Here is a 23651-nt window from a genome sequence, read left to right as displayed (position 1 = left end):
AAGAAAGTTCAAGCTGACACTGGCAGCTCCATCGTGGCTCAGCATTTTTGCCTTTATGTTTATGGATGTGTTATACAGATTATTTTTAGAGCAGTATCATTTGCCAGTTTGCAGTATTCTCCACAATTTTCCCTGAATAGAGCAGAATAAGAGAAACATCTAAATGACGTGACATAGACGTGTTAGAATAGTTCAAAGCATTTTCTTCAAATGGACCGATTTTTATATAGTCCTTTTAACTTTACCTGAGCACTCACAATGGTTTATACAACTTTTCTCATTCACCCATTCATACGAGTGCTTTTTCTATGCTTAAGTGGATGCACCGCACCACAGCTTGGGTTGAAGCAGCCACCAACTGTCCCATTAGTAGATGACCTGCTCTACCTCCTCAGCTACAGCCACCCCTTGACATAGTTTACCATGGAAACCTACTTTTTAAACTTCTATTGGCTAATGATAGAGTTGCTAAAGTATTTTCAATAGAAAACATAACATATGTTGTCTTTTTGCTTTTTTTCACCAGGCCAAACAAAGGTTAGTTTTAATGTTTGCTGATGAATTGTGATTATTTAAAATGATTTATTTCAGCAGACATTTTCAGTCTGATAGCTGCTATATTTTCACGAGCCATTGATTTGCTTTTTGTTGTTTTGCTTCCTCAGGGATAAAACTAGTGTAGTGATTTGTGTTCTGCAACCATAAAGCACACAAAGACAAACCATTATAGCAGTGGTGATTAATGTGTATTTTAAAATATGGGTACAGTGTATTTACATTAGTAAATAATCTTTATTCAAATAACAAAATCAACACAGTTTGAATAACTTCAAAAAGGAGGTGATCTAGGAGGTAAATATTATTCTATCACAGAACAAATGACTCGTTAAATGGAATTCTCACAGTTATAATTGAATGTTTGTGAACCAATGTGGACGTCTTCTCTCACACGGGCTGCTGTGTATAGCTTAGAGGCCTGCAGTAAAGGCAGGAATGATGGTGTAATCATCATAAAGCATGGACGCTGCAGATGCAACTAAATGAGCTTGCCTTCCAAGCCATTAACTGCATTTCAGATCCAGCATCTTTACCACAGAGCTTTCTTCTCACAGTAGCTGCCTTTCTGTGCTTCAGGCTACACTCACCACAAGCTCTATCCACTTAAGCTCTTTAGAGAGTCCATTAGGGAAATGAAAGACACCATTTGTGAAGATACGGTGCTTATTGGAGAGATAATCAAGACGCTTAATTTGCCTTGGGCCCATGACTTACTGTAGTTTACTGTGGGGTCAAGAAGACACAAACAGTGCATTGTAAACAGACACAATGCACCTATAATTTAACAAAGGCAGAGAAAAAACACCAAACCACCTGTCAGTCACACAACGTGCAACATGCTTTTTCATTAAAAGTTCAAGAAGGCTGCAGTGCAGGTAAACAGCTCAGAGCCTGTAAATACACTAGCAGTAAAAACTTTGGACACCTTCTCATTTAATAGTTTTTCTTTATTTTCATGACTGTTTACATTGTAGATTCTTACTGAAGGCATCAAAACTATGAATGAACACATATGGAAAATATGTAGTAAACAAAAAATGTGAGAAATAAGCCTTGCTTTGATTACTGCTTTGCACACTCTTGGCATCCTCTCTCTGAGCTTCATGAGGTCGTCACCTGAAATGGTTTTTAATGAGCCGGCTCTTTGAAGCGAACAAAGAAAGTGTTTTGTTTTGTTTTCCTTCTCTCTCTAACTTTTGTTTTGCATATTTTAATTTATATTTCATCGTGTTGTGATTTGCAGTGTTTTGTGTTGTTTCACTTTAAATTTGTTTAAAAGGAAAAAACTGAACATTTTAATAGTTAAAAGTTGAAATGTAAATAGTTGTTTTTTGTATTTTATAATTTATTTTTTACATTTTATGTGGAGTGAATAAATAAAAGCATATTTATATATAAACATATAAATAAAAAGCATGTTTTTTTTAACATTAGTGATTCATTTTGTGCAGAATTTTATATTGTTGTTGAAAATAAATTAATTAAAGCAACAAAACAACCTGAAGAGCCGAAAGAGCCGGAATTCCCGTCACTAATGGTTTTCCAACAGTCTTGAAGGAGATGCTGAGAACGCTCGAGGGGCGGGGCATCAACGTTTCGTTGTGTTTTTAATGTGTAATATCTTTATGTATGTTGAACAGGGTTTACAAAGGGTTATATGTAAAGTTTAAAAATGACCTGTTTTTCAAGTATCTTTATAACTCTGTGTTACTGTACTTACATTATAACCAATCCAGTCCTCTTTGTCCATGTGATGGCGAGTGCTGTGTGGCAGGCAGGTTGAAGGACCCACATGAGGACTCAGAAACAGAAAGTTAAGCTTAGGGCAAAAACCATTTCAGGTGACATCATCATAAAGCTCATTGAGAGAAGGCCAAGGGTTTCCAGTGCTGTCAACAAAGGAAAGGGTGGCTAATTTGAGGAATCTAAAATATACAAACAGTAATAGTTATTTATTATTTTTTCTTTACTACATAATTCCTTATATCTTGCTTCATATATCTGATGTCTTCAGTATGTGTGTACAATGTGCAAAGTAGTACAAATAAAGAAAAACATTGAATGAGAAGGTGCGTCCAAACCTTTGACTGGTAGTTTACAAATAGTCATTTATTCACTTTTATGTTGCTGCACTACATAAAGGCATCTGACTTTTAAATTGAATCGAGCAGTCAGCCACTTTAAAACTGCAAACACAATGACAGTGTAAAAGTGTATCCACTATTGGATTGTCCCTCATAAATAATCATGTCCAGAAGCTTCAAAGTGATTAACAATGTGGAGACACGTCACACAATCATGCACAGCTCGCCACCCAAGCAAAAGGCGAAGAGAAGGAAGACTACATTCTCATTTTCCATCATCCACTCTATTCCTCTGGGAATTCGGAGCTCTGTAGTAAGATTGAAGAAGAACCAAAACTCTCATCTTTCCTTTCATCTTTTCCCAAACTCAGCTGCTGTCATAAAGTTTTAAATGCAAACCTCACCAGACTGCAGCTGCTTGCTGTTATTCTGCTAACTATCCCTTGGTTGATGCTGAGAAGAAAAAGCAAAATGAGGGGAATTTTGGGGGGGGGGGGCATCTGTTTGTTAATGCTACCACTTCCATAGCTGAAATTCATTAAAGGCTGTGCAGAAATTAGACTTGTAAATTCAGCCAAGCACATAGTTTCACATTGCTCTGTGCATTTATTACAGTGCATCAGTCAAATAGACGATTGTATACCTGCACATTTAGCAGAAGAAGATCTTCATGGGAATTAGCCTTTGCAGTTTTCTTGCTTAAAAATAACCACAGAGTGACAGGAAATCAAGTGCAAACACATTGGCCCTTAGATGCAAAGTCTTATGATAAGGAGAAAACAGATCTGAAGCATGAAAAATGATTGTGAAATGATGCTGCTAACATTTTTGTACTGGTTAATTACACAACAAATGAAATGTGAGGGGAAAATGACCTCACAGCCTCCACCGGAAATCGTAACAGCAGCCGGTACAGTAACTACTGTTCTTATTACTTTGGGTTTAATAAGTGTCACTCTTTGAGACGTCTTTGGGAGAGTGAGGGAGCAGAAACTGTGGGAGGTCAACTTTCTTCTAATTGGCTGGCCCTCACAAACAGAATGTTCAAGCAATAGGTAAGCGTAATGTATGTACCCACAACCAGAAGATGACCACATTTAAGGACATCCCCTCTCACTGACATCATAAGAGCCACGAACATGAATTATTTAACACTTGAGCTGTAATTTATGTACAAACTGACCTCAATGTTTACAATTGTTACAGTATATAGTATGCATAACATCCATCAATCCATCCATTTTCTTCCCCTTATCCTGTGCCAGGTCACAGCGGCTGCAACCTGAGCAAAGGAGCCCAAACCACCTCATCCATCTTATCTGGTTGAACACCAAGATGTTTCCCAGACAAGCCGGGAGACATAATTTTTCCAGCATATGCTGGGTCTATCCTGAGGCCTCCTCCTCAGCATCCGCATTATGCAGCTGGTAATCTACATCCTCGAGAGGATAAAGAGTTTGTCCAGTGTTCCGAAACCAAGAAACTGAGGTCTGAATAACGGATGAACTCTACTTTCCAGCACCCTGCTATAGACTTTCCTGGGGAGGCTGAGGAGTGAGATCCCTCTGTAGTTAGAGCACACCCCTCTTTCTTAAAGATGGGAACCACCACCCCAGTCTTCAGATCAAGAGCCACTGCCCCAGATCTCCACACAACATTATAGAGGCGTGTCAACAACGACAGCCCTACAACATCCAGAGCCTTCAGGAGCTCAGGGCGAATCGAGTTTAAGTGCCTCAGTGACCTTACCCCAGTGATGGGCGAGTCACTGGCCTTGTCCCCAGACTCTGCTTCCTCTATTGAAGGTGTATCAGTGGGATTAGAAAGAGAGAGAGATCGATAGATAAATGGATACTTAATTGATGCCACAAGGATCAATTAAGGAGGTCCTCAAAGTATTCCTTCCGCCGCCTGACTTTATCCTCAATTTTGAATTTGAAATTTGAATGCAGCAGCATTGTAGTTCTTACCATCCTGAGAGCCAAAGACCGTAGTGAAATCCCAAGAAGCCTTGTAGTCTATGCACATACTGCCTTGAGCATCTTCCAGAGTGAGAAGAAAGCATGCTTCTTGTTCTGTTTGCCATCTGTTAAGTAATGCAGAAGTCCCTGAGGTTTAGTGCTGCAGATTTTGTCACTCTGTTGGGGGTCTTTTGAAGTTGCTGCATTGATGGTTAATGGCAGAACTTCCACCTAAAGTCTGTGATTTAGAATAGTGGAGTTCTGCTTCAGATTTCCATTTTATTTATACAGCTCCAAATCACAACATTAGTCACCTTAAGGCGCTTTATATTGTGAGGTAGACTCTAAAATAATACATACAGAGAAAAACCCAACAATCATATGACCCCCTATGAGCAAACACTTTGGCGACTGAGGAAGGAAAAAATGTGCATTGAAGGACATGTCCTGGTCAAAAATGACTCCAAGGTTCCTCACAGTGTTACTGGAAGCCAAGGTAATGCCATCCAGAGGAAGAATCTGGTTAGATACCATATTTCTAAGCTTTTCAGTTTGATCCGAATTAAGAAGCAGAAAGTTAGCGGCCATCCAGGTCTTTATGTCTTTAAGACATTCCTGCAGTTTAACTAATTGGTGTGTGTTATCTGGCTTCATGGACAGATCAATTCAATCAATCAAACCTTTATTTGTCACATGCAAAGTTTACACCTGCAGTGAAATTAGACCCCCCCCCCCGCATACATACATACATAGCACAGACATCACATGGGAAGACAGGTTGGAGACAGTTAGATTTGGAATTTGGTCGGGGGAGCTACGTAGGAGAGTGTTGGAGCTCCCACCGGCGCGGGATCATTGAGTTGTCATCCCAAGTTAGTGTGTGTCAGCGTATGACAGTGCTGTTCGTGTATGTCTGCCGGGGTTAGTGTTGACGGCTGTTTCTGTGGTTTTCCTGCAGGAGGAAGAGTGGACCAGAAAGGCACCACGCACGGGTGTGAGGAAACACAACAGCGGGGAGCACGAGCACAGACGTCGGAGGGAAGCACACACACGGGATTCAAGGGAGCAACGGGGATTTATTGTGTTTACAGCTTTCACTGGACTGCACTGTTTGCATCGCAGAGTCTGCGTTTTGGGTCCTCATTCCCCACATCCCCATGGTCTGCCCGCCAGACCGTGACACGAACAACTGCATGTCAATTTTACAGTCAATCTAAATGTCCGTCGCTGGTCTGTCAATCTCCCACTGGAGAGCTGTGAGCTTCTCCGAGATGTTATCAATTTTGCGCTCAAAGAGCTTAATCTGAGTACTCACGACAGCCTCGAGCTTCTCCAAGATCTTATTGTGCTGCGTTCAATGGGCACATTTTGAGAAGTCACGACTTGCCCCATCATTTCCATCACAGTGGGGAGCCTTGTGGGGTTTTGAACAGCCATTTCAGCTTTTTTAAAATCTTTGATAAGCCAGGGCAAACCCAGCTCCGATCAGCAAAAACTCTGTTATCATGGTTCCAAAAAGGTAGATGTCTTCAATGTCCTTGATCGACAGTCCCGCCAGGCACACAACCCTCTAGTTCCTCCACCCATCCATCGTGTATCCGACAGGGAACGTCCCTCCAGGACACTCGGGCTCTCCTGAACCCAGGCGTTGAGAAGAGGCCTGTCAATTGCATTCAGGGACCAGTTGATCAAATCTATCATCCCTGTGAAGTGCTTAGCAGCCAATAAAATGTCCAGGTTCTGCCCACTGGCTTCTAACTAATATTTTTGCTTAATAGTACAATGTTCAGAAATGTTTGTCCTAAAGCTTCATCGGTTTTCAGAAGGTCTGTATGTATGTAAGAACTGTGAAATATCAACAAAGAGCAAAACTGCCAGAAGGCAATATGAAAAAAACAGCTACGCTTTCTGCAGGTGTATACCAAAGCAGATCCCCAGAGAGCAGGAATGAAAGAAATCTCCACATGAAGCACAAAGCAATCATTTGTATTTGTCTGGCAGGCAGCAGTACTGCTCATCTCAATATATTTCAATTTCATTTACATTTATTTAAATACTTCAATCCTAGTCTGTGGCTGATTTTCATGGTGGTGACAGACAAGACATCTCTTTAAAGAACTAAAAGAGCAGGATAGGACCTGCAGGTGACTCAGCTACAGGCTTGACAATCAGTTTAGTGCCATGTTTTAATGACAGCTATTCAGAAAAATTACAATAGATCTGCATAAAGCTTGATCAAGTCAGTAATTACAACCTGAGGGTATATGAAAATGCTGGAGTGTCGGCTATGTACCACAGGCCTTCAAGGTGGCTGCAGTTAAACCTTTACTCAAAAAGCCATCTCTAGACCCAGCAGTCTTAGCTAATTATAGGCCAATCTCCAACCTTCCTTTCATATCAAACATCCTTGAAAGAGTAGTTGTCAAACAGCTAACAGATCATCTGCAGAGGAATGGTTTATTTGAAGAGTTTCAGTCAGGTTTCAGAGTTCATCACAGCACAGAAACAGCTTTAGTGAAGGTTACAAATGATCTTCTTATGGCCTCTGACAGTGGACTCATCTCTGTGCTTGTCCTTCTTGACCTTAGTGCAGCATTCGATACTGTTGACCATAATATCCTATTAGAGCGATTAGAACACGCTGTAGGTATTACAGGTATTGCACTGCAGTGGTTTGTATCATATCTATCTAATAGACTCCAATTTGTGCATGTAAATGGAGAGTCCTCTTCACACACTGAGGTTAATTATGGAGTTCCACAGGGTTCAGTGCTAGGACCAATTCTGTTTACATTATACATGCTTCCCCTAGGCAGCATCATTAGAAGACATAGCATACATTTTCACTGCTATGCAGATGACACCCAGCTCTATCTGTCCATGAAGCCAGATAACACACACCAATTAGTTAAACTGCAGGAATGTCTTAAAGACATAAAGACTTGGATGGCCACTAACTTTCTGCTTCTTAACTCAGATAAAACTGAGGTCATTGTACTCGGCGCTGAAAAGCTTAGAAATATGGTATCTAACCAGATTCTTACTCTGGATGGCATTACCTTGGCCTCCAGTAACACTGTGAGGAACCTTGGAGTCATTTTTGACCAGGATATGTCCTTCAACGCACATATTAAACAAATATGTAAGACTGCGTTCTTCCATTTGCGCAACATCTCTAAAATTAGAAATATCCTGTCTCAGAGTGACGCTGAAAAACTAGTTCATGCATTTATTACTTCCAGGCTGGACTACTGCAATTCATTATTATCAGGATGTCCAAAAAACTCACTGAAAAGCCTTCAGTTAATCCAAAATGCTGCAGCAAGAGTACTGACAGGGACTAGAAAGAGAGAGCATATTTCTCCTGTTTTGGCTTCCCTTCATTGGCTTCCTGTTAAATCCAGAATTGAATTCAAAATCCTGCTCCTCACATACAAGGTCTTAAATAATCAGGCCCCATCTTATCTTAATGACCTTGTAGTACCATATCACCCTATTAGAGCACTTCGCTCTCGCTCTGCAGGCCTACTTGTTGTTCCTAGAGTATTCAAAAGTAGAATGGGAGGGAGAGCCTTCAGTTTTCAGGCCCCTCTTCTGTGGAACCAGCTTCCAGTTTGGATTCGGGAGACAGACACTATCTCTACTTTTAAGATTAGGCTTAAAACTTTCCTTTTTGCTAAAGCATATAGTTAGGGCTGGACCAGGTGACCCTGAATCCTCCCTTAGTTATGCTGCAATAGATGTAGGCTGCCGGGGGATTCCCATGATGCATTGAGTTTTTCCTTTCCAGTCACCTTTCTCGCTCACTATGTGTTAACAGACCTCTCTGCATTGAATCATATCTGTTATTAACCTCTGTCTCTCTTCCACAGCATGTCTTTTATCCTGTCTTCCTTCTCTCACCCCAACCGGTCGCAGCAGATGGCCCCGCCCCTCCCTGAGCCTGGTTCTGCCGGAGGTTTCTTCCTGTTAAAAGGGAGTTTTTCCTTCCCACTGTCGCCAAAGTGCTTGCTCATAGGGGGTCATATGATTGTTGGGCTTTTCTCTGTATCTATGAAGCACCTTGAGGCGACATTTGTTGTGATTTGGCGCTATATAAATAAAATTGAATTGAATTGAATTGAATTAAGCTGTTTTAAGTTCAGAGAAGTGCTTGTGTAACCATTTTCAGCTCAGGTGATTTCAGAATAAACTATTTTGAAAGAATTCAAACCTGAAACAAGAAGGAAAATTAGGAATATTTAAGTTATACTTGTGCATATATGCACATATGCCACAATTTAAGATACTGCATATTTATGGCCACTGAGGTGGAGTTAATACCTCTTTTAAAAAGACAGCCCTCTCTAGGTTGAATGTATTTTATTTATTGACACAAATTGTCTAATTTAGAGCACTTGTGATATTTATGTCTTCTTTATATTGTCACGTGTAGTTAAATTTTTTTAACCACTTATCCAGCTGAACTTGCTGGAGCCTGTCGCAGCTTTGACCAAGAAGCAAGATAAAGCCTGGTCAGTTTACCAGTCCATCAGATGGCCAACTTTTTATTCATATTCAGTGTAGTGGGACATAAGCTGTAAGCTGGGACAGTGTAAAGGAACATCTGTGGTACATGCACACATATGTTCCCAAGTCTTGATCTTAGCCTACATAGTTATGAAATATTTATCACAACTCGATTCTGTAATAGCCCTAAACCAGAGGCTCATCTTTTTAAGAAAGAACACTGATATTCCCGGAGAAAAAGTAAAAGAGGGAATAAAGCACAAAGAACTTTTTGTTCTGTAAAGTGTCCTTGGGTGTTTTGAAAGGCGCTTTTAAATAAAATGTATTATTATTATTATTATTATTATTATTATTATTATTATTATTATAACTGTGTGCAAGTCTAAACAAATAAGTGTAGACAGGGTGTAGAGGGTTTTAGCCAAAGGACTCAATTTTGCCATTTCTCCACAACAGATGCCCATAGTGGACCTCATCACAGCCACAGAATCTGCCATACGGATTAATAAATTATCACAGACAGAAGCAGAGCAAATCAGGATGAAAGTCTCAGCCACCCTCTCCAGTGCCAAAGTCCCTCCGTCTAAACTCACAATACAGGAAAAGAAGGCCGTCGCTTCCCTGAGCAAAGACCACAACATCACTGTTTTACCAGCGGATAAGGGAAGATGCACCGTGGTCCTAAACACTACAGATTACCACACAAAGATCACTACTCTCCTCAGTGACAACAATACCTACGAAGCTTTAAAGCGAGACCCCACAAGCAGCTACAAAAAGAAAGTTATAGCTTGCCTTCAAGACTTGGAAAAGGACAAAATCACTGACCGCCTTACTTATCACCGCCTTTACCCAGGGGATGCCATACCCTGCATTCACGGACTTCCTAAAATCCACAAGGAAGCTGTCCCACTCAGACCCATAGTCAGTAGCATAAACTCAGCCACTTATAACATTGCAAAACACCTTGCTACCATCCTTGCTCCTCTCGTGGGGAACACCCCACACCACATCAAGAACTCCACCGACTTCACTGACAAGGTCCAGAAACTTACCCTGGATCCAGATGAAACCATGGTGTCCTTTGATGTAGTCTCTCTCTTCACGTGCATACCCACCACGGAGGCCGTGGAGACTGTCAGAAAACGACTACAAGAAGACAGCTCCTTGGAGGACAGGACCAACTTCACACTCGATCAGATCTGCACACTGTTAGACCTCTGCCTCACCACCACATATTTCAAATACAACGAAGGCTATTACAGACAAAAACATGGCTGTGCCATGGGCTCCCCGTGTCACCTATCGTAGCCAACCTTTACATGGAGGAAGTGGAAAGGAAGGCTCTTGGCTCTTTCAAAGGAAGAGTACCCAGCCACTGGTACAGATATGTTGACAACACCTGGGTCAAAATCAAGACACAAGAAGTGGAATCCTTCACTGCGCACATCAACGCTGTGGATAAAAACATCAAGTTCACCAGGGAAGACACAAAGGACGACTGTTTGCCTTTCCTGGACTGCGCTGTGCACATTGAAGAGAACGGCAACCTCAACATCGAAGTTTACCGGAAGCCCACACACACGGACCAGTACCTCCTGTTTGACTCCCATCACCCTCTGGAACACAAACTTGGAGTAATTAGGACCCTACACCACCGGGCAGAACATGTTCCCTCTAAGCCTGAAGGAAAAAAGAAGGAACACACACATGTAAAGGAAGCACTCAAAACGTGCGGCTATCCTAAATGGGCGTTCTTAAAGTCAGCAAAGAGGCACAGAAAAGAAGATCAGACACCAGCGAGGGAGGATAAGAAGGACAGGCGCAACAACATTGTCATCCCCTATGTAGCCGGTGTATCAGAGAAACTCAGGAGGGTTTTCTCCAAGCATGACATCCCAGTGTACTTCAGACCCAGCAACACGCTCAGACACAAACTGGTTCACCCGAAAGACAAAACTCCAAAACACAGACTTAACAATGTGGTGTTTGCTGTACAGTGCAGCGAGGAATGCCCAGACCTCTACATTGGAGAGACCAAACAGCCACTTCACAAGCGCATGGCACAACACAGAAGAGCCACCTCCACAGGACAAGATTCAGCTGTCCATCTGCATCTAAAGGTCAAAGGTCACTCTTTCGAGGATGCCAATGTTCACATTTTGGACAGAGAGGACAGATGGTTTGAAAGAGGAGTGAAAGAAGCATCTATGTCCACTGTGAGCGACCATCTTTGAACAGAGGCGGTGGTTTACGACACCAACTCTCTGCCATCTATAATCCAGTTTTGAGATCCCTCCCCAGACGCCTTAACGCCCACTCACATCCTGGGCCATCTGACCTCAGGAATTCGCATGATAAGGTGGGGCCAGGTTTCACAATGAGCTCACCCGAAACTCTGGCTGATTGGGACCCACACCCAGTTTCACACCTTGGCTCAGGCGATTAGAGGATCATCAGAGGGTCCTTTTGTCCCTCTGTGGGGGGAAACTCCCACTAGGTTTATATCTGGGACTCCCCACCATTTGACCTTAGAACTGAAGAAGCTTCTCGGATGAGAGGTGAAACGTCTTCAAGCAACTTAAAGACGTACAGACCCTTTTCTTTGCAAGCTCCTTTGACTACGATGACCTGGATTACTGAGAACCTTCAAAAACAAGTGTAGACAATAATGAGATTATAGGTCTGATTTTCTTCTGGACTTATCTTTCACATGGTTTCACTTCACGACACAGGTCATATAAATAAATAAATGAAATAAATGAACTGAACATATCAAGAGCAGTCAGGTAGCTGTGGGGGTGAGATGCCATTTTCTTTTACTACACGTTCCTACTGCTTCTTACAAGGCAGGTAACAGGCTTGTATTTTTTATACATTTTTTGGGTTATAGGTAAGAGTACTTATATATCAGAATGCTTTTTTAATTGCTTATTCAGGCCATACCCATCCTGACAACAACGACCTGAAGGGATAAATAACACAAACTTGGCTGTCACATTGGTCCTACCTTGGGAGTTGTGGACAGAAAAGTCATGTTTTAAGTTATGCTCATGTTTGTTTAACAACTTTAGATTCAATAACACAATTGCTGTTGTTCAAAACAAACATTACATTACAAACATTAATATGTGGTCATTTGCTTACAGAGACAAAAATTGGTCCCTAGAACTGAAGAAGCTTCTCGGATGAGAGGTGAAACGTCTTCAAGCAACTTAAAGAAGTCCAGACGCTTTTCTTTCCAAAGCTCCTTAGGCTACGATGACCTGGATGACTGAGAACCTTCACAGACAAAAACTGGTGAGCTATCCAGAATGTTCTCCACAACAACTGCTTACATTTGCACACAATTATTTTCAAAACCATTAGCTTAGCCCTTTAGCTACTATATAGATCCTCGTTTACACTGAGTTGATTTATGCCATTTTCCTTTTCTTTTACCTTAGTAGGACAGTACGTTAATAATGTTTGTCACTTCTATTTGGTTCCCCAAACCTCTTGCTGGGGGCCTCTCTAGTGATCCTACAAAATGTGGCATGTTTACATGTGCTACAACTATTGTTTCAGGTGTATGTCCCTGTGATAACAGAATACAACACCTTCCACAAAACAGACAAAAAAAACATATGTTAATACATAGACACGTCTTCAATTACCTCTTTTGAACATATGGAATTCACCTTCTATTTTATTAAGTTAATCTTTAACAATTTATCATATAATGCAGAAATTGGACTGTGATATTCACAGTGGCCCGCTTCTTTATCTCCCTCTTGGCACACTTTGATCATACACAGACTTTGATCACTGGATACTAATCATTAAAACTTTGTGGCTTCAAAACTGTCCCCCTGCAACAGATGTTTCAAGTGTAAAGTGCTCATGATCATTCAAGCTCAGTGGTTCAGGCAAGGTTGAAGTGATTACTGAGAAACCAAACTAGTATTGCTCATCAGAGCAATAACATCAGTCTCCGCATGACTGCACACTTGCAGACGAGGCTTGGTTACACAGAGACAACTCATTAGAAGTGGGCGGATTGACAGGATCAATGCTTTGTTTAATTAATTACTCTGTAATTACTACACAGTAAGTAATAAGAAACAGTAATTAGTAGGGATGCAACGATACCAATTTTTTCAAACCGATACGATACCGATACTTGGATCTGAGTACTTGCCGATACCGAGTACAAAAACCGATACTTCTACCACACACACACACAAATACAATGAATTTTCAGGTTTTATTTTATTCTCTGCCGATAATAAATAATATCTTAATAAAAATGACCACAAAAAAAATTTCAAGTGAAAAATAAGCACTTCTGTTAAATTATTGCAGAGTCTCCACATTGTAATTTAACAAAATATCACTGAACTATTGGCACTGTCTCGAGCTTTCAGAATAATAAATAAACACTTCTGTTTGGAATAAAATAAATACAAATTAGGTTTGAGAATAAAATAAACTTTTAAATTAGAGTGTCCATATTGTAAACAAACAAACAAAATAATGAAAGTATTCAGCATTGACGAACAAACTCCTCATCTGCCCGTGGATCATCAGTCCACTGTGCCGTTAAACCAAGAACTGACATCGCGCACACACTGCTTGTCTTTACCTCTTCAGAAAGTTTTGGCACCATTATCTCCCTGATAATGGTGCCACGACCGTAATTGGCTGGTCATCCAGAGCGATAAAATGAGTCAGAGCCTCTGATATTTTAACTGCCCGTGGATTTTCTCTTGACATTTTTCATCACTTTTCCAAAACCTGAGTTAAAGTTGGCTGTTCCACACTGCTGACATTTTGTTTAGCCTAGCTACAGCAGTCTCCAGTTTCTCTTTTTTATCTGGAGCCACCAGTCTGACTCGTCTAACCCTGTGCCTGTTTAGCGTGGGATGTCACCCTAGTGGCCAATCTAAAAAACTACAACAGAAATGACAAGCCACCCTCTGACTAATGAAATAAGTTGGTATCGGTTAACTTTTACGAGTATGAGTACACACACATTTTACAGTATCGGCCCCGATACCCGATACGAGTATCGGTATTGGTGCATCCCTAGTAATTAGTTACTGTGTACTTAGTATATTGCTTTTATTAGTGTTTGTAGGTCACAAAATAAACTTTTAAGATATTTTCAGGTGAGAATGTAGCTGTGTAAACTTCAAATATCTGCTCGTTTTATCAAGACATCCCATATTAGCGACAGTGGTTTGACGACGTCAGTGCAGCCAGACAGCCAGCCGGCTAGCTAGCTAGCGCCGCTTGGCTGACAAGAGATCTGGGCTGGCTGACACCCAGGCCGGGCTGGTGATTCATTTATTCATTTTAGTAAAGGTAAAATCAGTGAAAGGTGGTGGATTGTCCAGATGCTGTTCGATGTGGAAAAATAACTCAGTTGTTTGGTGGTGGCTAACGCGGAGCTACAACAGAGGGCAGCTAGCCACCAGTGTATGACAGAAAGGACATGCGGGAAAAACAGAGATGCGAGGCGGCCGCCGAGCGACCGGGCCTGGCTTACACCGAGAGCGGTTCTCTGTCTCGTTTCACCCCCCTCTCTCTCGCTCTCTCTCTCCCGCCGCCGGTATGAGTGCACGGTGAACTGAATGTCAGGTAAGACGTTATGTATATTTTCGTTGTGCTGACTTTTTGCAATCAGTTACAATAAGTCGTACTGCGTACTAGCTAGCATGACAGACTCTCTATACAGCTGGGTGGGTGCTGTGTTACTGATGGTGAGGTTTATTGTATTCATAAGGTTAGTTAGTAGAGTTGCCAACCGTCCCGTGCAAACGGAATCGTCCCGCATTCAGAGAAAATATTACGCGTTTTGTATTGAGCTGAAAAGGAATGCAGTTTGTCCCGTACTTCAGCTACAATGGAAAAAGACAAAGCTGGATTTATTCTGTCGTTACACTGCACAGCGGACTCTTCCCCTGTCATTCTCTCGCCAACTTCAATCATGAAACTGATCAATGATCAGCTGAATCATCAGAGCTGAATAGGTGATGGAGAAACAGGTGTCATGAATGAGTTGAAGGGAAGTTATGAACTGTTTCTGAGAGACAAATAACACCAAGCTCCTTTTCTGTGTAGCTGACAGCTGGTAACTGTACAGGGGCGGATCTAGCAAAGCTTTTGCCAGGGGGGCCAGGTAGGGCATTAACAGGGAGAGGGGGGCACAAAGATATAATTTTCTTTCTTACTCTCATATAAAATATTTAGCTTTTATTAAATAGTTATCTGAATCTTACAACCAAAGTATAATAATACACAAGATTGGCTGTAGACCATTGTTAATCATTCAGAACACTGTGTAAAAATAACAAAAAGTGAATGCAAAAGTGCATAAATATTTATTTTACGTGTTTGATGTGTGTGGCAGGGCGTGCTGCAGTGCATCTTCAGCTGAAGTCTGAATTCAGCTCAAGATGCTGTAGATTCCCGTCAGTAACACTTTCGCTAGTAAAACATAGTTCTATTAATCTGAGCTCAATTACTCTTGAACCGAAACCAGATGTAAGTCCCAAAAAACTGAATTGTAGAACTGAAACTGAATGGTGAGAAGTGAATCTGAAATTATTCGAGAGCTAAATTTTTAAAGGATAAAATACAGTTTCAAAGCAAATGAATTCATTTTCAAAATATAAAATTCAATTTTAATTTAGTGATGATCACTTTCAAACCAATAAATGGAATTTCAAATTAGGCTAATTCATTTTCAGTTTTTAAAAGCATTTATTCAAGTTACAATTCAGATTCAATCCGAGAAATTCAAATTCAAATTTAACTTATTCCAATTTAGTTTCTGATGGCACAGATTTCTGCCCATACTAGTCACCCTGTGGGAAGTAAAGATCACATGATAAGAAACATATTAGTATAACACTAGTGCTCAGGGAGCATTGAATATTGTTTTTATGTCTATTACAGTGTTACAAGAGCAAACAACAGATTACAGAAGGGAATATCAAACAGATATGGCACTACCCTATGCAGAAATTCTAAATATTTCTCAGAGCTGGGTAGCCGGGCACATTTGAACAGCTTTTTCTCATTGCTATGTATGAACAGAAAAAGTGCAAAAACAGCAAAATGACACTGCATGTCTTTACATCTCAACACAACAATGTCCTGTAAAGTGATGACAGAGACAAGCAACCACAATAAGAGCTTCATTCTATTCTTAGAGTAGAACCAATGACAAGACTGTCATCCAGCAAGTCTTTGATATTAAAAACAAAAACTGAGAGCAATGAGAGGAAATTGAAGTGAGAGAAAAAAAACAAGCTTCAAGTCATACTCAAGACCTAACTGAGTTATGCAAATAGTGTCTGTTGATAGCAAAGTATTTTGAGATGCTTTCTTAAAGTCTGCTGGGAATAGGAACTGAGCGATGTAAACAGCCTTAAAGGCAGGAGATGAAAAATGCTCACACTGCTTCAGCTCTCTCGCAGTCATTTGTTTACCCATTAAGTAGGAAGAAATCTATCATAAAAGCCACAGTCATTGACAGTTAGGATGACTCAGTTGTGCACTCTTTGTAGTAAACTTCCAAAATTGATACATCATGTAAACTGCACAGCTAAGATTCACTTCACTATGTAATAAAATGATGAAATTTTCAGGTGCAAAAAACATAATGGCCTGTCTATTTAAACATCAATTTAAACAGGCCAACATTTTGGGAAATTTACTTGTTTGTTCAGTCAGAGGTTAGTGGTATGTGGTATGTACCACTGGCAGAAAGAGGGAGTGGCTGACATCCAGAAATCCTACCAGTGGGTGAACAAAGCTGGACTGAAAGACAGCACAAAGGCACTAATCATGACAGCACACGAGCAAGCTCTCAGCACAAGATCCACAGAGGCAGAGATACATGGAATGCCATAACCAAGTGGCCGGCACAGTATACATGAACATGTGTGCCGAGTATGGCCTGGAAGTTCTGAAAAATGGAACACGCCACCTAGAGTGGTTGAGAATGACCGAGCTAAGATCCCTTGGGTCTTCCAGATACAAACAGACCAATGGGTGGTGGCTAACCAACCAGACATAGTAGTGGTGGACAAGCAGAGGAAGGCGACCATAGTGTTAGATGTATCCATACCAAGTGATAGCAACATCGGGCTGAAGGAACATGACAAGCTTAAGAAATAGCAAGCGCTCAGAGAAGAACTCAAAAAGATCTGGAGGGTGAAGGCAACAGTGGTCCCAGTGGTAATCAGTGCACTTGGTGCAGTGACCCTAAGCTGGGTGAGTGGTCTAGCAGATCCCAGGAACAACATCTGAGATCTCCAGGAATGAACTGGACTTATTGCCATCTATGCATAAGCTCTTGGTTGTATAAGGATCAAATGGCTTTCATCAACAAGCCAGACACCCCATACTCCTGAACCACCTCCCAGAGAATACTACCGAGTGAAACGGTTGAATACCTTCTCCACAAAACACCTGTAGACTGGTAGGGCAAACTCCCATGCTCCCTCAACCATCCACGAGAGGATAAAGAGCTGGTCCAGTGCTCCGTGACTGGGACAACCGGGACAAAAACTGCATTGTTCCACCAAGGAATTGAACTACTGGAAACCAGTTATCTACACAAACCGGTTCTCGATTCCCAACCCACCTCCAGTGTCCAACAACGGGTTCGGGGGTTACCACCACGAAAGGCATCAGCCACTGTGCAGCCGCAGCTCAGTGCAGCAGCTTCAGCAATAGAAGTGCTGAACATTGAAACAGTTGCTACTGTTGCTGTTGTAATACAGGATATCGCCATATGATGGGGCCTCTTGTCTCATGACTTGTAGGTCACCCCCTTTTTATTCTTCATTGTATACCATTGCTGCAATGGATTCAACTCTAAATATGTTGTAACTGTACACATAACGTGTGTCCTTTAAGATAAGCATGCTCATTATAACTCCCTGTCTGGGAAACTAAGTCTAAGTTCCCAGACAGGGAGTTACGCGGCAAGAGTGTTCTCTAGTAAAGCGTGGTAAAGCTGGCACCTTTATATTAGATATTTAAAATAAATCAGTACTTGTGAAAAGTACAAGGCGTTGCCTGTTTGCTATCCACCTACTCACTTCTGCGGCTGTCTTCATCTCTGCCGCATGTTACAGCTGGCGCCCAAACCTTTTCCCTTGGACTTCAGATGATTTTTTATCCTGCAAAGAATTCTTCTGCTACACATGAACTTTCTCAGAAATCTCCACACATTTGCAGACAAGTTTTTCTCCCCTCCGACAATCAGGAATGCATCCTGAGAGGACTTTTGGATCATGTTCAGGCTCAGGACGAACCACTCCCTACCTTTGTTGCCCACATGTCATGTGACCTTGACAAACTGAAAAGCCCTCCACTTGAAAAAGACAGAATCGACCTAATTAGTAAGCATGCTCTTGAAAAATATGGAGTTGCCTTGTATGGCGCTAACATCACTTCTGTAATGGGTCTCCTACTATGGACCACATAGACCACTGCCTCCTTCACGTGACAAAGAACACCATGAGCCTGAACCTTATCGCTTAAATGCTCTCAGCCAGGGTTCACTACATGCACCTGCCCGAACTGTAAAAACCAACCTCATTTGACATACAGACCTCCAAATGCCACTAGACTCAGCCCAGTCCAGCCCTTGCCAGCGCCTGGCCATGAAAAATCTGAATTTAGCAGCACTGCCACCCAGCCTCGATACAAGAAGTTGGAAAACTACGAGGGGGACAGGGGGGACAACCTTCCCCTAGTTACTAACGGAGCCCACACACATTCACTGCCGGGTGGACACACTCTTGGACACACTCTTGGACACTTGGAAGACAATATTTCGAAAGTCCACTAGAATACTTCGCTAAGAGCAAAAGGGAACTTCAATGCTTCATCCATGGATGCTACATTCAACATGGGTGCATCCCTCTCATCTGTAAGCGTGGATGTCATTCAAGTCAATGACTCCTACCCTAAAACACAAGTGAGTGGTATGGTCCTAGAGTTAACCTCGCCAATAATGCTCCCTGTGTCCCTGAGGGTGTCACTTGGCTCAATATTGGGTTCATGAACAAGAACTTTTACCAGCATTTTGCAATAATACCAGAGTTGACTTCTCCTTTCATTCTGGATATGGATTGTAGGGCACGAGCTTCTGTGTCCATTCACATTCACACAAGAACAGTCTACATTGAAGACATCCCCTGCCCACTCACAGACGATGAAGAGGACCTTCAAAACAATTATTCACATTCAACTGAAAAGGTGATGTCATTGGAAATGATTCACTCAGACTTAATAGCCAAACTGTCTGAATCAAGCCTCTACAACTACAAGAATGTGTTACTCAGCAAATTTAGCTCTATGTTTGATGGTTATCTTGCTCATACTGCTCTCACTGAACATGTTGTAGAGACTGGCGATGCAAAACCTGTGAATCTCCCACCCTATCACACATCGCCCACTAAGAAAAATGTGATGAAGAACAGGTGCAACAAATGGGACAACCTTATAGAACCTTCCACAAGCCCTTGGGCTGCACCTTTAGTTATTGTCAACAGAGCGGCCGCAGAAGCAAGGTTTTGTGTGACCTTTTGAGGACAGCCAAGTGACCTGAAAAGATTCTTATCCATTGCCTTGTGTAGATGAGTCACTGGACTTTCTGGCAAGGGGAAAGTTTGTCTCAACATTGGACTTTGCACGAGGCTATGGGTAGGTTGCTTTGGCGGAGGACTCTAAGCCTAAAACTGCCTTCATCTCTCACTGCGGTTTCTTCCAGTTTCAGGTGCTACCCTCTGCAATGCACATGCAACTTTTCAGAGACTTGTGAACTCAGGTCTCTGGTCTTATTTACAAAACATGCACTGTCTACCTGGATGACATTGTCATCGCCTCACCTACCTTTGAACAGCACTTTGTGGATCTTGAGGAAGTGCTGGACAGACTCCAGGCTGCTGGCTTGTACTTGAAGCTCAAAAAGTGCCAATTTTGCCTCGATGAATTCACCTTCCTCATGCACCACATCACTTCATCAGGTGTCAAACCCAATCCAGATAAAGGAAAGGCGGTTAAGGAGTTCAATACCCCAACCACAATGAAGCACGTCCGTCAGTTCCTCTACCTGACTGGTTATTATTGGTTCTAAATTCAGAATTATGCTGTGGCTTTTGCTAGTCACTCCCTTAACAAAACTGAGCACCCCTACTGCACTTCAGAAAAGGAACACTTTCGCCCATATGTTCAAGGTGTTCAAGTTACTATCTTCACTGACTACAACAGCCTCAGGTGGCTCATATCTCCTCAAAACTCAACAGGCCGACTCACCCGCTGGTCACTTTGCCTGCAGGACTTTTACTTTGATTTGAGTTATGTGCACAAGCCTGGTGCACACAACAAAGTGCAATCCTTTACCCCAACTTGTGACAGACCAACAATTCTTTTGCCAGAAGAAGCCGTCACTGCCACCCGTTACTCTGGCTGATTGTTCACAATTGAGACAGCTGCAGTTAGGTGATCATATCACAGGTCCACTCCTCAGAGACATTGAAGCGGACTCTCTGAACAGCTCGGACAGTGCCACCTTGTTACAGTATGTTGTGTATGACTCTCTTTTGTATTACAGAGACCCCATGTCCACATGTGCTCTACACCCTTTGAGAGCTGAAACTGTTTGCCCCTACTTCCATGAGAGGCATCTTGCTAGACTATTACCACAACTACCCCACAGCAGGACACTTGGGTGTTTCTAAGACATTGGCTTGACTGTGTATGTGGCTGTGGATTTTGTAGGGCCACTGCCCCGCACCCCTGCTGTTAATGCATATTCGATCGTGTTTGTTGACTATTTGACTGAGTGGGTTGAAGCCAGTGCTGTCAAAGAAGTACATCTCAGGTAGCAGATGGTAAATTTGTCACTGACACTTTTGCTAGACATGGTAGACCCACTTACTTGATTTCTGACAGAGGGTCTCCTTTTGGGAGTGAGCTTTTTGAATAGGTTGTTTCTGCCTTACACTCAGTGCACAGACTCACTGCAGCATATCACCCTTAGACAAATGCTACTGAACACGCCAACCGGACTCTGAAGACTGCAATCTGCACTTTTGTAGGTGATAGGCACAAGTCATGGGATAAATTTCTCCCTCAAATTTGCTTTCTTCTACATACCCCCCATGACAGTACAGGTATGATGCCTTCCATGATGTTTTATGGTCATGAGTTGGACACTTGACCTTATCACTCAGCCTTCTACAGCAGATGGTGATAAACTGGTTTACCTTAGCCTGAGACTCTTAGGTTACGTTCACACTGCAGGTCTTAATGCTAAATTCAGATTTTTTGATCAAATCTGATTTTTTTGTCTGCTTGTTTACACTACAAATAAAATGTGAAAGCAAACACGCTCTAGTGTGAACCCTCAAAGTGGCCCGCATGCGCAAAAGAAGACGTCACACACAACGCGCTCTGTTTAGACCCAGAGAAACAGTATTGTTTGACTGATGGCCCTTAATATAAAAACTTGTTTCAGACTTTTGCTTTAAGTTATAAAGTTATTTTGATATTTACATATGGCCTAATAATTATCCTTATTGCTGTTTTAGAGAGGAAAGGTGCTTCAAAGGATAGCTGCAGATTTCTGTCAGAATCTGCAGATTATACAGTACAAATAAAATGTTCACATTTCTCCAACATTGTCTTCCAAAAAGTTTCACTAACATCTACATGGGATGGCCAGGAAGCATTCGCGATGTCTTCTCGGGCGCTTTTCCAGCGCTGATAATTGGTGTCTGTCTTGTGTCAGTGGCGTAAAAGATGGATATAATGCGACATGACTATTCAAACAGCGGTCGCTTTCTAAAACATCAGATATGTATCGGATTCAGTACCACATACGAAAGTGACTCAGATCGGATTTGAAAATATCGGATTTGTGCCGTTCACACTGTCATACCATGATCGGATATGGGTCGCATAGGGTCAAAAAAGTCAGATTTGATGCGCTTTCACCTGTAGTGTGAACGTAGCCTTAGAGCCTCCCCACAGGAAGCTCACGACCATACCAGAGTGGCTCTTGACTTTAGCCATGACAGACAAAAACATTACTTTGACTTGAGACGTCGACACGCCACTTTCCGTGTTGGTTACCTTGTTAGAGTTAAGACGCACCCCAGGTCAGATGCCCAGTCTAACTTTACTGCTAAACTTGCAACACTGTTTGAGGGACCATTGTGTGTATCTCAGAGACTCAGTGATGTTAACTACAGGCTCACTTGGGTGGACTCCAGTGTAAGTGCAGGTGTTTATCATGTTGTGAACATGCAACTGTTTCATACTTGGGACTCTCTCACTTCCAAAGGACATTCTGTTTCCTCTCTTGCTAAGAGAGGGACTGCAAAGGATCTGGACACTGACACTGCAGCCCACCCTGCCCCACCTGCAGACACTGACATTAACTCTGATCTGTTCCCCTTTGATTTACCAAACATTCATTTTTGCCAAAATTATTTTCATACAGTCTTTTGCCCTGTGTGTTTGCCAATCTTAGCTGTAATCTCTATGTATAGGGTACTGTTAAGTGTGGTGTATGCTTTTTGTCCCTACAATCTTACAGAAAACATGGAAAACCTCAACAGTCAGATGATGAGTCAAACACCACACCCTTTATTGAATTTAAACAATTTCCTTTCAAATTGCATTAATTGCTGTAACCACCTATCCTAAATATGAATGAAATGTGCTGTGTTCCAGTGCTTACCAAAAGGGCCAATGTGACAGGTGTAAAGGTGCTTGGTCCACATAATCTCAATAAACTCACATGTGTATTAAAAGTATCTCCACTCCGCTATATCCAACTGCCAGTTATGTTTGAGGTACTCCCAGGTGATCTCACACATCTATGATTTCCACCTTTTTCTTCTCAATGGATACACTTAATCATGACTTTGGCACCAGAGAAGAATTATTCATGGGTTATTGAAATGAGAGTGCTGACCCATTAATCAGAAAGTAGTAACTGCCACAGATGAGGCTAGTGCCTATTAAAATGTATGTCTTTTAAATTTGGTTCTATGGTGCATACAGGGTTCAAACTGCCTTTAATAGTTTCCATTTGTGTTTACACGAATGGATAAGGCCAAAAGCACATGATGGTTATCAAGGTCAGTGATGCAGCTGTTTTCTTATGTTTACTGAGTTCTTCTTGCTCTTGACGAAGGCAGTCGCACTTTTCTCCTCTCCCTTAGCTTCCCTGCTTAGCCTCTTGTGTCCTTGTCTAGTCTCGTGTTTTTTGTATTACTTTTCCCTGGAACATTCTCTCACAGTCTGTTCTCTAAAACCTAAAAGAGGAATTATGGATTTGATCAACTGCTCCCTGAATGCAATTGACACCCTTTTCTCAACGAGAAGTCTGGGCTCGGGTGAGCCTGACTGCTGAAGATATCTACCTATTCAGAACCATGATAACAGGGTTCTTGCTGATTGAGGCTTATCGAAGAATTAAGAAAGCAGAACCGGCTGTTCAAACCCCCACAAGGCTGCCCGC

General features: G+C 41.9%; 1 protein-coding gene and 1 pseudogene across 3 annotated transcripts in view; one reads left to right on the top strand and one right to left on the bottom strand.

The window, feature by feature from the left end:
* The window catches only part of fhit (fragile histidine triad diadenosine triphosphatase), a 124941-nt gene that overhangs the window by 24493 nt on the left and 76797 nt on the right, over positions 1-23651 (bottom strand). The window lies entirely within an intron of this gene.
* On the top strand, positions 18279-19075 carry LOC148100052 (uncharacterized; annotated as a pseudogene).

This window comes from Neolamprologus brichardi, chromosome 13 (genome assembly GCF_056152115.1).
Source record: "Neolamprologus brichardi isolate AB-2024 chromosome 13, ASM5615211v1, whole genome shotgun sequence".
Taxonomy (NCBI): Eukaryota; Metazoa; Chordata; class Actinopteri; order Cichliformes; family Cichlidae; genus Neolamprologus; species Neolamprologus brichardi.
The sequence above is the reverse complement of the archived record's forward strand: the minus strand, read 5'-3'. Positions and strand labels throughout refer to the sequence as shown.